The sequence below is a fragment of the Gracilinanus agilis genome, chromosome 4, assembly GCF_016433145.1.
Source record: "Gracilinanus agilis isolate LMUSP501 chromosome 4, AgileGrace, whole genome shotgun sequence".
Lineage (NCBI taxonomy): Eukaryota > Metazoa > Chordata > Mammalia > Didelphimorphia > Didelphidae > Gracilinanus > Gracilinanus agilis.
The window spans coordinates 439,051,434-439,066,108 of record NC_058133.1 but is presented as its reverse complement, the minus strand read 5'-3'; positions in this window follow the sequence as shown (position 1 = coordinate 439,066,108).

Sequence of the window (14,675 nt, the reverse complement as noted above, 5' to 3'; positions counted from 1 at the left end):
ATGTTCTTTTGCCAATATTACTTAAATCTTGCCACACCGTCTTTAAAGCCCGGTATCCGTTTCTTTTCTAAATGAGAACTGCGATTAAGGCATTGGGTGAAGGTAACACTGAGAGGCTATGGGGAAAAGAAGAAGAATACTGACTTTCCTGGGTTTCTGCTCAGTAAATACTTAAAAGCAGGGGAGGAAAAAAATGGATCCCAGGCCGAGAAGTAAAATGATCTAAGATGCTCTTCTGATGTTAGAGTTGTCTTTGAGGCTGGGAGATGGAAAGAAGTCAGTCAGGCATTCTTAATTTGATTAAATTGCAGCAAAACCCAACTTTAGAAAATAGGAATCTCTGGGCAGGGGGCTCCAAAGACAAAAACAAGAGTTTTCAGCCAATGGGAGAAGAATGTGTATACAGACAAAAACACAAAATAAAAACAAGGGCGCAGGGGCAGACATGGGGATGGAGGAGACCATAGACATTGGGGAAAGCTTCAAATATTGAGCAGTCTGTGAGTTAAAAGCAAGATTTTCCACCATCTTTCAAAGACTACATTCTGCCCGTTATACTATATTTTAACTAAGGTAGGAAAGTCAGTCCTTCATTCAATAAATCCAGCCACCATTATGTACAAAATATGGTGATGGACACTTCGGGAGAGATGCATTACATACAAAGGTCCAGTCAAGTGTTTATCATCCAACTGGAAGAGAATATGGACCTAGAAGGCAGTTTATTTTTATTTTTTTAAACCCTTACCTTCCATCTTAGAATCAATACAGTGTATTGGTTCCAAGGCAGAAGAGCAGTGAGGGCTAGGCAATGGGGGTCAAGTGACTTGCCCAGGGTCACACATCTGGGAAGTATCTGAGGTCATATTTGAGCCCAGGATCTCCCATCTCTTGGCCTGGCTCTCAATCCACTGAGCCACCCTGCTGCCCCTTTTCTTAGTCTTTAAACTAGGAGATTGGTCTATCACTTTTCAGATACAAGACAGGAAATTGTGGGGTTTTTTTTTTCACGTATGAGCTGTATTCGGTCCTTTGAGAGTCCTTCCAACTCTGACATCCTCTGACGCTAATGTCAGCTCAGGAAAAGCTAACAGAAGAATGGCCCAAGAGCCATTATGATAAATGCCGGATGAATGGTATGGCTGGTGCTCTAGGACTTCGGAGAAGGGAAGAGATCCTATCTAGCTTGGGTGTTGAGAGAAGGTTTTATAGAGCAGGGAGAATTCAGCTGGGCTTTTAGGATGGTGGGATTCAGACAGGAAGAGAAAGAGCATTCCAAGGCAGATGGAATAGAACAAAGACAAGAACTGGAAAGGGCTCAGTGGATTTTTAAATTTTTATTTTGTGTTATTTACTTGGCAAACATCAGTGAAGGTGAATGTTTCTCTACACAAAACAAAATTGTGTATGAAATTATGAAATATTATTTATAGTCAAGTGAAAGCAACTTTTTTTAAAAGGTTGGGAAAGATGGAAATATTAACTCTGAGGAGCAAAGAATCTGATTAAGAAATATATGTGGAAAATTTTTTTATATTATTGCACGTCAAATCTCTGTCAGATTGCTTGTCTTTTTAGGAAGGGGGAGAGGCGATAGGGAAGAGAAGAATTGCCCTCTAATTTGAAAAATTGAGGATTAAAATTTGTTTTTACATGTAATTGAGGAAAAGAATAAAATATTAATTAAAATAAACTTCGTATGTGGAAATAGTGGGAGGTAATGCTTGAAATGTAGATTGGAACCAGATGGAGAAAAACCTTGAATTCCAGTCTTTAACTTTATCCTATAGGCCATGAGGGGCCATTGAAGAATTTTGAGCAAGGAGTGACATGATTTAAGCAGCATTTAGATTGATTTATTGTTGGGCACAGGATAAATTAGCAGGGGAGGAGCCTCTGGCAGCAGAGAGTCCAATTAGGGGGCTGAGGCAAAAAACTAAAGCATGTCACAAAGATTTCCCAAACAATGAAGGTTGAGACAAAATGGTTGGACTAATTCTGAAAGTGACCAGGAAATTCTAATAATCACAGCACCCTAGTGTTGGGACATGCTGATTTATTAGAGGTTAATAGTATTTGGTTCCTTAAGGCTATTGTCAATATTTATTCAAATGCCACACACATTGTAGGGGATAGGGCAGCGCATATTGGTGAATCTAAATCTGACATCAGACCCATAAAAATATCTTATAACTAATTTGAAGAAAATGTTGCACTTCTATTCACCATTCTGTGCCTTGGCTTTTTTTTTTCTTTTTCCTGTAGAGGATTTGCATTTTGCACAAAAATAGATTATCAGATCAGTTTTTCAAACTCTGAAATTTTCAAACTTCAAATTTTGAAAAAAAAATCAAATATTTACCAGTATTTTTCTCTTCCTTCTTTTTCTCTCCTCCCCTTAAAATACAGAGAAAAACAAAACTCTGTAACAAATATACATAGTCAAGCAAGACAAATTCCCCCATTGGGCATGTCCAGAAATAAATATTTCATTCTGCACTTTGTGTTCCATTGCCTCTCAGGAAATAGGTAATGTGCTTCACTGTGGGTCCTCTGGAATTGGAGTTTGGAGTTGCATTGATCAAAATCCTTACCTCTTTTGTTATCTTTACAATGTCGTTGTTATTGTATAATTGTGTGACTGGGCCTCTTACCTTTTACTGCTGCCCCTTCTAGTTACCATCTTAATTCCCTCCTTTTAAAGCTTTTTGCAATAAAAAGTCCTCACCCGTTATCTCCTTCCACCTCCATCTCGCTCTACTTATGGAGATCTTATCCAAGGCCACCAGATATCTCCTACTGATCTAATTCAGTGGCCTTTTTCTCTGTTCTCTTTAACCTAGCTTCTGACTCTTACTTTCTTTGCAACTGTTGGTCTTCTCACCCTCTAAGACTGCCCTACCCTGGTTTATTCTGTCTCAGAACACACCTCCCGGCTTTATGATCTTTTTCCACTTTATAGTCCCTAAACGGAGGCCCTCCCCAATGCATTCCCCTTAGCTCTCTTCAGATACGCTCACTCTTAAGAAATTCAGCCATCTCCACAGTGACTGATGCCATATTAATGGGAATCTAAATCAGACTCCAGCCTTGACCTTGGGTTTAGTATTTCTGTTTAAAGGACATTTGCACCTAGATGTGCTGTCAACACGTCAAACTTAGCATAACCAAAATACGGGTGAGCGTGGACCTGGATGTGCAGGCACACCTAGTATTCTCCTCTATCCTTCCTTGGGATGCCCATTATCACCTCTATTATTTAACATTGTACTAGAAATGCTAGCAATAGCAATTAGAGAAAAAAAAAGAAATTGAAGGGATTAAAGAAACTAAACTATCACTCTTTGCAGATGATATGATGGTTTACAATTGATTCCCAAAGTGGGCACCATCGCCCCCTGGTGGGTGCTGCAGCGATCCAGGGGGAGCGGTGATGGCCACAGGGGAATTTCGAGGCAGTGAATAACTGTAAGGGGGCAATGATAGTATGTGACAGGGAGCGCTAAGTCATATTTTTTCTGGAAAGGGGGCGGTAGGCCAAAAAAGTTTGGGAAACACTGGTCTACATTAAAGAATCCCCCCAGACCTTGCTTTTCCTCAGGGTGGAAACCACCCAGAGAAGCCATTCCTTCCACCATTTGGAATCTGCCATTCCGAGTCCAAGAGATTTGCCCGAGAAGTGCGTGACCTGGCCGAGTCCTGCCTCGGTCTCCTCCGCTGCATCCTCCAACAAGGGTGGGGCCTTGGTCAGGGGTTCTCCCTGTCTGGGCCCCGTCAGGTCTGGGCTGGGCGGGCTAGTCCGAGGTCCGAGAGCCCGCGGATGGGGAGCCCGGCTCTCTACCATCGGGCCCGGGGTTCTCCTCTTGGCTCCTTCCCATATGGAGTGCTGTATGCTGCGCCTCAGGCAGGCTAACGTGTCTCTCCCAGAGGGTCCGCCTCAGTGCTCAGAAGAGGAGCCGAGGGAGGATGCTTCACTCACGTTTCTCTGGTGCAGGCAGGGATCTGGGAGGATAAAAAACATTTGGAAAAAGAAAAGGAGAGAAGAAAAAGCGAGCTGGCGGTCCAGGGGGAGAGAGCTAAAAGAGAAGAAAACAGGAGAGCAGGACCCTGTAAAAGTTAGGGAAAACGATTTGAGCTGTGGTCAAGGAGAAACAGCGCTGATTGCCATGTTGTGAGGCCTGGGTTCACCCCCCCCCCACACACACTTGGGTAGTCTAGACGAGACACTATCTCCCCGGGGCTCCGTTATGCCATCCCTAAAGGAAGGGGATTGGAGCCCTTCCGGCCTTTTCGCAGGATCTAGGATCGATCCTATGTCAAATTTTCAATAGAAAGCATGTAAAAAAGAGGGCGGGGGGAAGGGGGAGGAAAGAAGTGCCGGGAGGGCAGTTTCCCTTTGACACCTAGCGATTCCTCCCCAAGACCAGAGAGGCTCCTTCTTTAGGGACAGAAACTGGCCGCAGACCCGTGTGCCCGAGCAGCGAGTTAGCGTGGCCCTCTAGAACCTGGCTTCGGATAGGCTCTTTGAGACGCTCTGCTCTCCCTTGGCACGCGCTAGGCTTGACCGGAACCGGCACGGCTCCACGAGGCCCGCCCGCAGCACTCCCAGGTAGGGGAGGGTTTGTTCTCCACTCACGGCCCATCTGACTGAGGCCATCTAGTGGGCCTGTGGGTGTTCTGCAGCCAGTCCACGTATGGCAAGCCCAGGGCCGAGGCCCACAAGCGTCTTCCAGGGCTCTCATTCCCTCCATGAGTGCTGCAGCCACAGCCTTTGATCAGCTTGCCGCTAGAAGCAATGTTCATAAATGAATCATGTTTTTTTCCCCCAGAAGAGAAGCCCCACCAAGAGCTCGGGGGTGGGGTGGGGGAAGCCTCTCGGTCTCATAGATTTGTATTCATTTTTTATACAGGGTGTCCCCAAAATCTTAGAGCAGTAAAACAACTTTTGGGATCTGTTCTCTCTGATGGCAGACCTTAGCATAGAACTGATGAGAGGCACCATGTTCATCCAGGAACTCGAGCTGCTTTCCATCCCACTTCGCTAGCCTCCCCCTTCATATGAGCTCTAAAATCAAACAAAATTCAGTTCTTTACACTCTCTCTGGAAAGAATTGGCTTTATTGGGATGAAAATGGTGATTGTGTAATAGAATAAAATAGAAAAATCAGAGGACCTAACTAACCAATGGTAAGATAATGGAGGTGGACCAAGCTTAATCATATTTTTCATCTAATTCAAGATCCTCTGATGTCTCCAATTTTTACTTCATTTGGATTGAATCATACCTTTGATAGAATTAACTCCATAAAATAGAATCCTCCTTGATTCCTGATGTCTGATTTGTTTTTTAATATTTTTTAAACTTGTTTTATTTTTAAAAAATTCTTAAACATCAAAAAAAGATTTTCATACACAGAACACAAAAAGAGAATTCTATGCAAATTAGCAAATCCCCATTTCAAAAAGCCTGTTTTAAAAATTTTACATGAATATTATCATTTTCATTCACACACACATATATAAATACATATATATGTATATATGTATGTGTACACACACACACACACACACACACACACACACACACACACACACCCCACCACCACCACCATCCACAACCACCTAATACAATCAGTCAAGTAAAATGAATCCATACAGTGGCTGTGTCCAGAAATGGCTGCCTCTGTACCTTGGGTCCATGGTGTCTGTCAGGAGATGAGTAACACGTTTCCTCATAGGTTTATCATAGGTTGGTTCTCTGGAGATGTGCATGGTTATTACATTGATTAGTGTCCCAACCTTCCAAGCTTCATCTACTGTTCCAGTTTTGCTCACTTCACTGTCAGTTCATACCACCCAGCAGTATCTGAAACTGCCCTCTTTCATAATTTCTTATGGTACAAAAGTATGCCATTACATTCCTATGAAACATTTTGTTTTGCTATTTCCCAATTACTGAAGGCAACTTTTTAGATTCTAGTTATTTTGTCTATTTTAACATCCAGCTCCTTCAGGATCAGGAAGTTTGTTTTCTTCTGCTTCACTCCCCATCTTTTATTCTTATCTTCATCCATTCATTTATTTATTTGCTTACCCACCCACCCACCCACCTATTCACTTATTTGTTTGTTTATTTGCTTGTTCATTCACCCATTCATAATTTATTTCTTTATTTAAAGATTTATTTAAGCCACTTACCTTCCACCTTGGAGCCAATACTGTGTATTGGCTCCAAGGCAGAAGAGTGGTAAGGGCTAGGCAGTGGGGGTGTTAAGTGACTTGCCCAGGGTCACACAGCTGGGAAGTGTCTGAGGCCAGATTTGAACCTAGGACCTTCTCAATCCACTGAGCCACCCAGCTGCCCCCTCCCCATTTTTGTCTGTTGAGTCTGATGTATTTCTATAACAAATATTTAGAGTGTGTATGTGTGTATTTTAGATGACAGTAAGGTTCATCCAATGCCTGCTTCCTCCACATCTGAATGTTATTCTTCCCACGAACTCCAATGATAAGTGGAAAGTTCACCTTCTTCCCTCTCTTCCACACTACTGTATCCTCTTCTCCCCACTTTCTCCTCTTCAAACCTCAGAGCAGAACCAACCTACCCACCCAGGATTAAGGTTCTGAAGACCCTGGTTTCTCCTCCTCCACTGGAATGTTAGCACTTTATCATCACACAGTTCCTTCCAGTTGTTCAAATACATTTACCTTCCTAGATTTTTCTGAACTGTTGTGTTTATATTTCAGACTTCCTCCTCAGCTCCAATTTTTTCATCAGAAATGCTTGAAAGAAGCGACTAGGCCTTGTGTGATTCTTATTGAAGTTCCCTGGTCCTTAAATGGCTTCTTTCTGGATCCTTGTAGTAATTTTTTTCATTGACATGGGGGTTCTAGAATTTGGCTATGACATTTTGGGAACTTTTCCTTTTGGCATTTTCTTTTAGGAAGTGCTTAATGGATTAGTTCTATCTTTATTTTGCCCTCCGTCTGGGCAGTTCTCATTTATGATTGCTTGAAACACAGTGTCTAGCCTTTTAACAAAAGATCACAGATTTTAGGGAGTATACCACCACCTGGAGTTTAGACCCCTGGATCTTTGGGTTTCTGGGTGTTGGGGGCCTCAGAGTCCCTGGTGTGTCCCAGTTTCAGCTCTGTAGCACTAGAAGGAATGATAAGAAGGCAGAGGGGCCTTCACATAGAGGCGAATATGCAGCTCCTCCCAGGAGCTATTTCCCCTAACCTAACTAGAAGAAGAGATCCCAGCCCAAGAAAGAGCCGAAATGCAGTAGATGGGCCAAGCTCAAAGCTTAATTATAAGAAGCAAATCAAGAACTTGCCTGTCCTTGGACCCTTGAGTCCCTAAGAGTTCTAACCAGAGGGAAGGCTCCCTGGCAAATCTCAGTTCTTTCCCTACCTTGGGGGTCTGTTCCTGGTAAAAATTCAAAATTATGAAAGGTACAGGACAAAATGGGACAATCTGAGAAATTCCAAGTGGGGTTGTGAGCTGAAGATAACTAATTAAAGCTGCTTTTTCTTTTTTAAACCTTCACCTTCTGTCTTAGAATCTTTACTAAGTATCAGTTCCAAGGCAGAATACTGGTAAGGGCTAGGGAATTGGGGTTAAGTGACTTGTCCAGGATCACACAGTTGGAAGTGTCTGAGGACACATCTGAAACCAGAACCTCCCCTCTCCAGGCAGAGAACTCTATCCACTGAACCACCTATCTGCCCCTTAAAAGCTCTTACAATGGAAACCACAGAATACATTTGCAGAGAGTCAGTAGTTAAACCTTCCCTCTTTCCTACTGTCTCTTCCTTCTGTTCTATTCAATCAACCAACTAATCAACTGACAATTAAGTACCTGCAATGTGCCAGTCAGTAGGAAATGTGTTGGAGACAAAAAGAAAATCAAAAGCCTCAGCCCTCAAGGAGCTTACACTCTTAACTGGGGAGACAACATGTACATATAACATGTATATATAAGTATATACAAGACACATACAAAACAGACATGAGATAACCTTGGAGGGGAAGGCACAAGTGGTTGGGAATTTCCTCTCATTCCCTCTCTTAAGGTGCAATTTTTAGGTTCTTTGACCTCACAATAAAGTAAGATATTGATCTAAAGATGTAAGATTGGAAACCTGTGATATTTGAATATGCCACCCTTAAGTTACTTTTGTAGAACAAAGTACAAAAATGCATATCACATAACTTGAGTCCCTAGTAGAAGCAGCTCCAAACCCTCTTTAATATTTATCACCAAAACATCTTTTTTTTTATGCTAAAGAATTTGTAATGTTCAACAAAGTCATTTACATAATAGTACAACTCTCTAAAATTCCAGAAAAATAAGAATTGTCAAATGCTATATAGGTTAGTTAAAACCACTGTCTTTCTGGTAGCAAGTGATATAAAAAAAAAACCAAAGTGGGTCCTTTCTACTGTTTATTACATCCAATATTAATTCTTCTGGTGAAAAAGCACTGAGTTTGGGACTGTTTCTAGCAAGTAATCCCTTGGTATAGTTTGGTGGTTTTCCAGGATTAATTACCAAATTGTCTAGCTCTTCCCTCTCAAATGTCTACTGTTCCATCCTGCTCCCTGTGGGTATGTGAATGCTAGGGTAGGAAAGTCAGTCACTTTATTATACTAGTGGACCATATTATAAAATTAGAGCACAGGCTGGTGACAAAGTTTACATATTACTTTTTAATACCACAACTACTAAGATTCTATTTGATTCCAATTGTGGAGAAAGAACAAGGGGCTAACTGGCAACCACCACAAAAGCAGTAACAGAATAGTCTTTTACCAATTAATTACCAATTTTTTTTAAGAATCAAGTACTAATATATAAATATGTTAAATAAAATGGATTAGTAATTTTTTACAAATTTAGAAAATACTTTCGAGTATTTTTAAAAGTACTAACAAATAAACAAAGCATTTAGTTAAAGTCAAATAGACAAAAAATATTAAGTTTAACAAGAGTTAATAAGTACAATTTTAAAATTATCACCTGAAATTCAAATTAAGATTTTAAAAATACTTCCTTCAAAAGGTAATAAAACATTAAATATAAATATAAAATTTATTCAGTGATAAAAAGTCAATATCAAATATAAACTATATACTGTACTTAAATATAACAAGAATGCCAATAGTTCAATTTTCTCATCATACCAGTATCTTCGTTTAATCACAAATCTTCTTCCTGGAATAATGTGAAATGCATAGGTTAATATATTTGAAAAATTATCCCTTTGAATTATCATTTGAGAGCCCACTATAATAACTAAGACCACAATTTAACTTCATTTAAATGAGGAATATTTTTTTCTATAAAGGTCTACTGAATCACAGGGGGAAAAAAATCACCAGAGGGCTCCTAGGAAGTAAAAAGCTACTCCCAACACTTCGGAGGTCTGTGATTTCTTGGGTCTGGGCACTCCTCCATGAGGATTGCAAACCTTCCACAACCTGGATCCAGCTGTTCCTTTAGCTGAGAAATTCATCCTTATGTACCCAATCTGGTGTTGAACCTTTCTGAATTTGTTGCTAGCTCCATATACTCTAAACTTTGCTAGCTTGGTAAGACCAGGCAGAGGGCTCTGCTAACATAACTGTCCAGAGCTCAGTATTACCACCATATGTGAGGAAGCATTTAAGTAGGACCTGAATTCACATAAGTAGATTTTTTGAGAAAAATATGCATCAAAGTTAAACTCACTTGGATTTTTAAAATTAAGCATAGGGAACATATAGCATCTTAATTAAATGAATAGAAACATTTCAAATGTATTTCAAATTCATCTTCTTTTTATAAACTAGCTCAGCTTTCTGTCTCCAGATTCCTTCAGTCCCTGAAGGTGGGCCCACTTAGTCCTCCCCCTATAGACTCAGGGACCAATCTGGCCCTGGAATACCTAGTTCATTGGTTTGTCATTAAGTCAGCTTTGCTTGCTGGTCTTGTTCTGACTTTGTACCTTGGTTCCAGTAACTGAGCTCTTGCCTTGATCCTTGAAAGGGGAGAGAGGAAAAGAGGACAGAGAAGAAAAAAGCTAAAGGGAGAAGAGGAAAGAAGAAAGAGAAGCAAAGACAAGACACAAAGAGAAGCATAGAGAAAGGTGAGTAGAGGTAAAGAAAATGGGAGACATTAGAAGAATTTTAGTACAATTTTAAGTGTTAGAAAACTATTTTTGTACATTGGAGGTGTGACAATCAGGTCCTGGGCTTTGGAATATTACGACTTCTTTCTAAGCCTTCAGGTGACCCAGCTTTCCTATTTTTCTAATCCAAAAAATTTCGCAAGCTTTACTTTGAATACGATAGCCATGGGCCGCTCAGGCAAATTTATTCTCTGGGCTACTACAGAATTGATCAAAGCAATTAGAGTGGTAGGGAAATCAAGGTGAAGGCAACTTGGCAGACCACGGACCAGAGGTACATTAGCTTTGATTTTAAAGGAATCAAATTCTACAAAATGGTATAAAAATACCAATAATTTACTTCCAATAGATTTAACATGTAAATAATTATGGAGATCCAGTTATTTCTAATGTCCTGAATCCCAAAATGCTTTACCAGCCAACAGTATAATTAGAGTTCAAAAGTCTTACTGGTTATTGGATCAAGTATGAATGTAGTTATAGTAGTAGCCATTAGTATACTATAGGAGGGCTAACAATATTTCCCAAACTGAGAATGCTGCTTTAAACAGAGCCATCTTGGGCATGTGCACTATGCCATCCAACAAGGATTTATTAAACAGATAGGACAATGGTGCTACTTCCTAGGGTCTGTGGAGACAAAGATGAGTTAGGTGGATTCAGATCTGAATGAAGGACAGACAGGACCCAAAGAATATGGACAAATGGATCAAAAGCCAACCTCTTTTGGACACTATCTTCCAACCAGTTCTGAGTTCACTTCTCAAGGGAGGCATGTTTACTAGACTCCAGTCTTTATTACTTTGATGGTGCCCCACTCTTTTTACAGTATCTCCCAAGGCTCTGTCTTTAGCCTCCATACTCTCTCACTTGGAGATCTTATCAGCTGCCACTATGTGTCTATACAGAGCTACATCTCTAGCCCCGATCTCTCTCCTGAGCGCCAGGTTCACATCAGCTGCTTCTTGAACATCTCAAATGGATGACATGTATCCATATCAAACTTAATGTGTCCAAAGAGAATTCATGTGCCCCAATTCCTACCCTCTTCCAAACTTCTCTACTACTCCAAGGGATCACTAATCTCCCTGTCAACCAGGCTTTACATCTCCTCACATCCCCTCATTCTCAACCAAAAAAAGTTCAATCTGTTGTCAAACAATCTTGTTTTAAGCTTCACAATATCCTTTATATATTTTTCCTCCTGTCTACTCACTCTGTATAGGTTCTTATCACCTCTCACTTGGACTACTTCTGATTGCTCTTTCATTCTCACAATTCTCCCCATCTTAATCCACTCCTGTATTCAACTGCCAAAGTGATCTTCTTTAAGTACAGGTCTGATCATGCCACCCCCACTACTTAAAAAAAGTGGTGGCTCCCTATTTCCTTGGAGTACAGGCCTTCAAATATCAAGTAGATCAAAAGTCCTTTGATTGGCATTTAAAGGTTTTCATAACCTGCCCCCGTCCTATATATTCTACAATCTAGCCACACTGGCCTACTTGCTATTCCCCACAGACAACATTCCATATCTCTCATCCTGAATTCACAGGCTATTCCCCACAATCACAGAACATTCTACCTCCTCATCCCCAATTCCTAGCCTTTTCTGGTTTCCTGTGACTTGAGACATTTCCTGGTTGTGTCCTGCTTCCTCTTCCATACAGCCTACTGGCTGTTAGTACCTTCCATTTGCACTCTATATATCCTGCAGGTATGTGGCTCCCCCATTCTGTGTTAAGGGCAAGGATTCTATTTTTACATTTCTTGAATCCATGGTGTTTAGTACAGTGCCAGAAACACAATGAGTGATAAATACTTGTAGATTGACTAATATAGGATTTCCTTGATCTAGATAACTCTCTTCAACCCATCTATACTTTCTTCCCCATATGATTCTTTTACATGCTTTCCTATAAACCCTCTATAAGGTGTTCACAATGAGAGAATTACAAATGGGCCAGCTATTATTCTACATGACTGATCTACTTCCTTATTGGTCGTATATTTCCTTGATATCTTGACTTTGCTTTCTTCTATATTATTTTATATGATTCTAACCTAGAAACACTATCATAAATGGAAATGTCACAACTTTGATACCATGTTTTTTTTTTTCATTTTTTTTTTTTTTGTTTTTTTAAACCCTTAACCTCTGTGCATTGGCTCCTAGGTGGAAGAGTGGTAAGGGTGGGCAATGGGGGTCAAGTGACTTGCCCAGGGTCACACAGCTGGGAAGTGTCTGAGGCTGGATTTGAATCTAGGACCTCCTGTCTCTAGGCCTGACTCTCAATCTGCTGAGCTACCCAGCTGCCCCCCGCATGTTTTCTTTTTTAAAAAACTCTTGCCCTCTGTCATATTAATAGCTCTAAGACATAAAGGCAAGGGCTAGGCAAACAAGGATAAGTGACTTCCCTCAGGTCACAAAACTATAGGTGTCTGAGGCCAGATTTGAACCTAGGTCTTCCCAATTCCAGGTTTGGCACTCTGTCCACTGTGCTACCTAGCTGCCCCCACGACATATTCTTTTTTTTTAATTTAATTTTTTTTAAATCCTTACCTTCTGACTTAGAATTGATACTAAGAATTGGTTCCAGGGCAGAAGAATAGTAAGGGCCAGGCAATTGGGATCAAGTGACTTGCCCAGGGTCACACAGCTACTAAGTTTCTGAGGTCAGATTTGGATCCAAGTGCTCCTTTCTCCATGCCTGGTGCTCTATCCGCTGAGCCACTCAGCTTCCCTTTCCCTTAATGAATCCATTCTGGCTCTTACTTTTCACCTCTTCTTTTGAAGAAAGTTACTCTTTATCATGTATTTGATAACTGGGCTACATCTGACTTTTCTGGCTTTCTCTCATTCCTTTAACTGTTCTATTATGTTCCAACAAAATTATCCTATTTAACAATTTTTTCCACATCACTTAGCATTCCTTACGTTTGCTCATGTTATCCTCTCATACCTAGAATGGAATTCTCCCCATTTCTAGTTGTAAAAATCTCTCCCCTCAACGATCAATCCAGGTGCCACTTCCTTCATAAAGTATTTTCCGATTTCCCCAACTGGATGCGACTTTCTCTAAATAAAAATGGCTTTTTTGGGAAATCACATCTGCCCAATTTTATTCTTCTCTCACCTTTCCTATTCCTTATACCTCCAAGATTATCAATAGTAGATTCAGTCATTACATTCAATAATTCGTGGAATTTCTTTGATTTGAGTCAAATAGTGCATTCATCATGGGCAGCTAAAGTACTCTCTTTGTTCCAGGCCAGCCATAACAGCCAACTCACTGTCACACTCCAAGCCTCTGTGCCTTTGCATGAACCGTACTCTGAAATACCTAGCTTCCCTTAGGGCTCAGGTCCCAGGCCATTCCATCCTCCCCATGGAGGGCCTTTCCTGATAATCTCCAATTAACATTACTTTCTCCTATCACTGAAATTACTGTTTACTAACTTTGAATGTATTTTGTATTTACTTATCTGTGTACATGTTATTTACCTTCAGTAAACATTAAGTTCTCTGACTGCAAGGAACATTTTGTTTATATATTTGTATTCCTAGTTCCTAGCATCATGTCTGGAACATGATAGGTGCTTAATAAATGCTAGCCGAATTGAACTGATTTCTTTTCACTGTCTGTTAATATCTTTTTATCTGTTCTAAGCAGCCTAAGAGCCACAGAGCTTTAGACATGAAGAGATTTCAGAGGTCAGCTTGTCCAACACCTGAAGCAAGAATTTTTTTCTGCAGGATTAGGGTCCTTAACTTTTCCTTCATTGTTATCAGAGCTAAAGTAATAATAATAATAATGATGATAATCCCAAATAACCAAACCCCACATTTCTGTTATCCACAGTAGCTGATCCTGGGGCTTGACATTTCCTGAGGCCGAACTGGCAGGACTTTTTCACTCTTCTGTATTCACGTTTAATAACTTGACATCACATATACTTTTTGGCATGCCCTTTTCAAATACAAGCTTTTTGACAAGTTCTCTATAGAGATATGTCTTTCTGGACAGTACCTCTACTTCTTTCTCATCAGTGTTATCTTAGGTGGCCTATCAGAATTTCCTTCTTGAAATCTTTTTAGACCCCATGATCTAACGTCTCATTTTAGAATTCTACTTTATTTTTTCCTTGAACTCTCAGATATCCACTTTCCTAAAGTCTAGGGAACATGTCTGATTATGCCTGATGCTTCCTTATTTCAAACTCTAAGATAGAATAATTATTTCCTCCCAAGATTCCCATCATTTCTACTTCAGTAGCTAGTAAGTTCCTCTTTATTTGGTTTGGGCCAGGTCCAGAACAGCAGTTCCCCTGAGGGCTTCCTCTAGCTTCTCTAAAATGAAATTACTATCAAGATATGGCAAGAATTTATCAGTTCTTCTGCTTTTAGCAGAGAAAGACCTCTCTCACAGATGCCTGGAAAGTAGAAGTCTCCCATCACAACTGCATCCTATGACTGTGTGATACTTGTAATTGGCAGCACC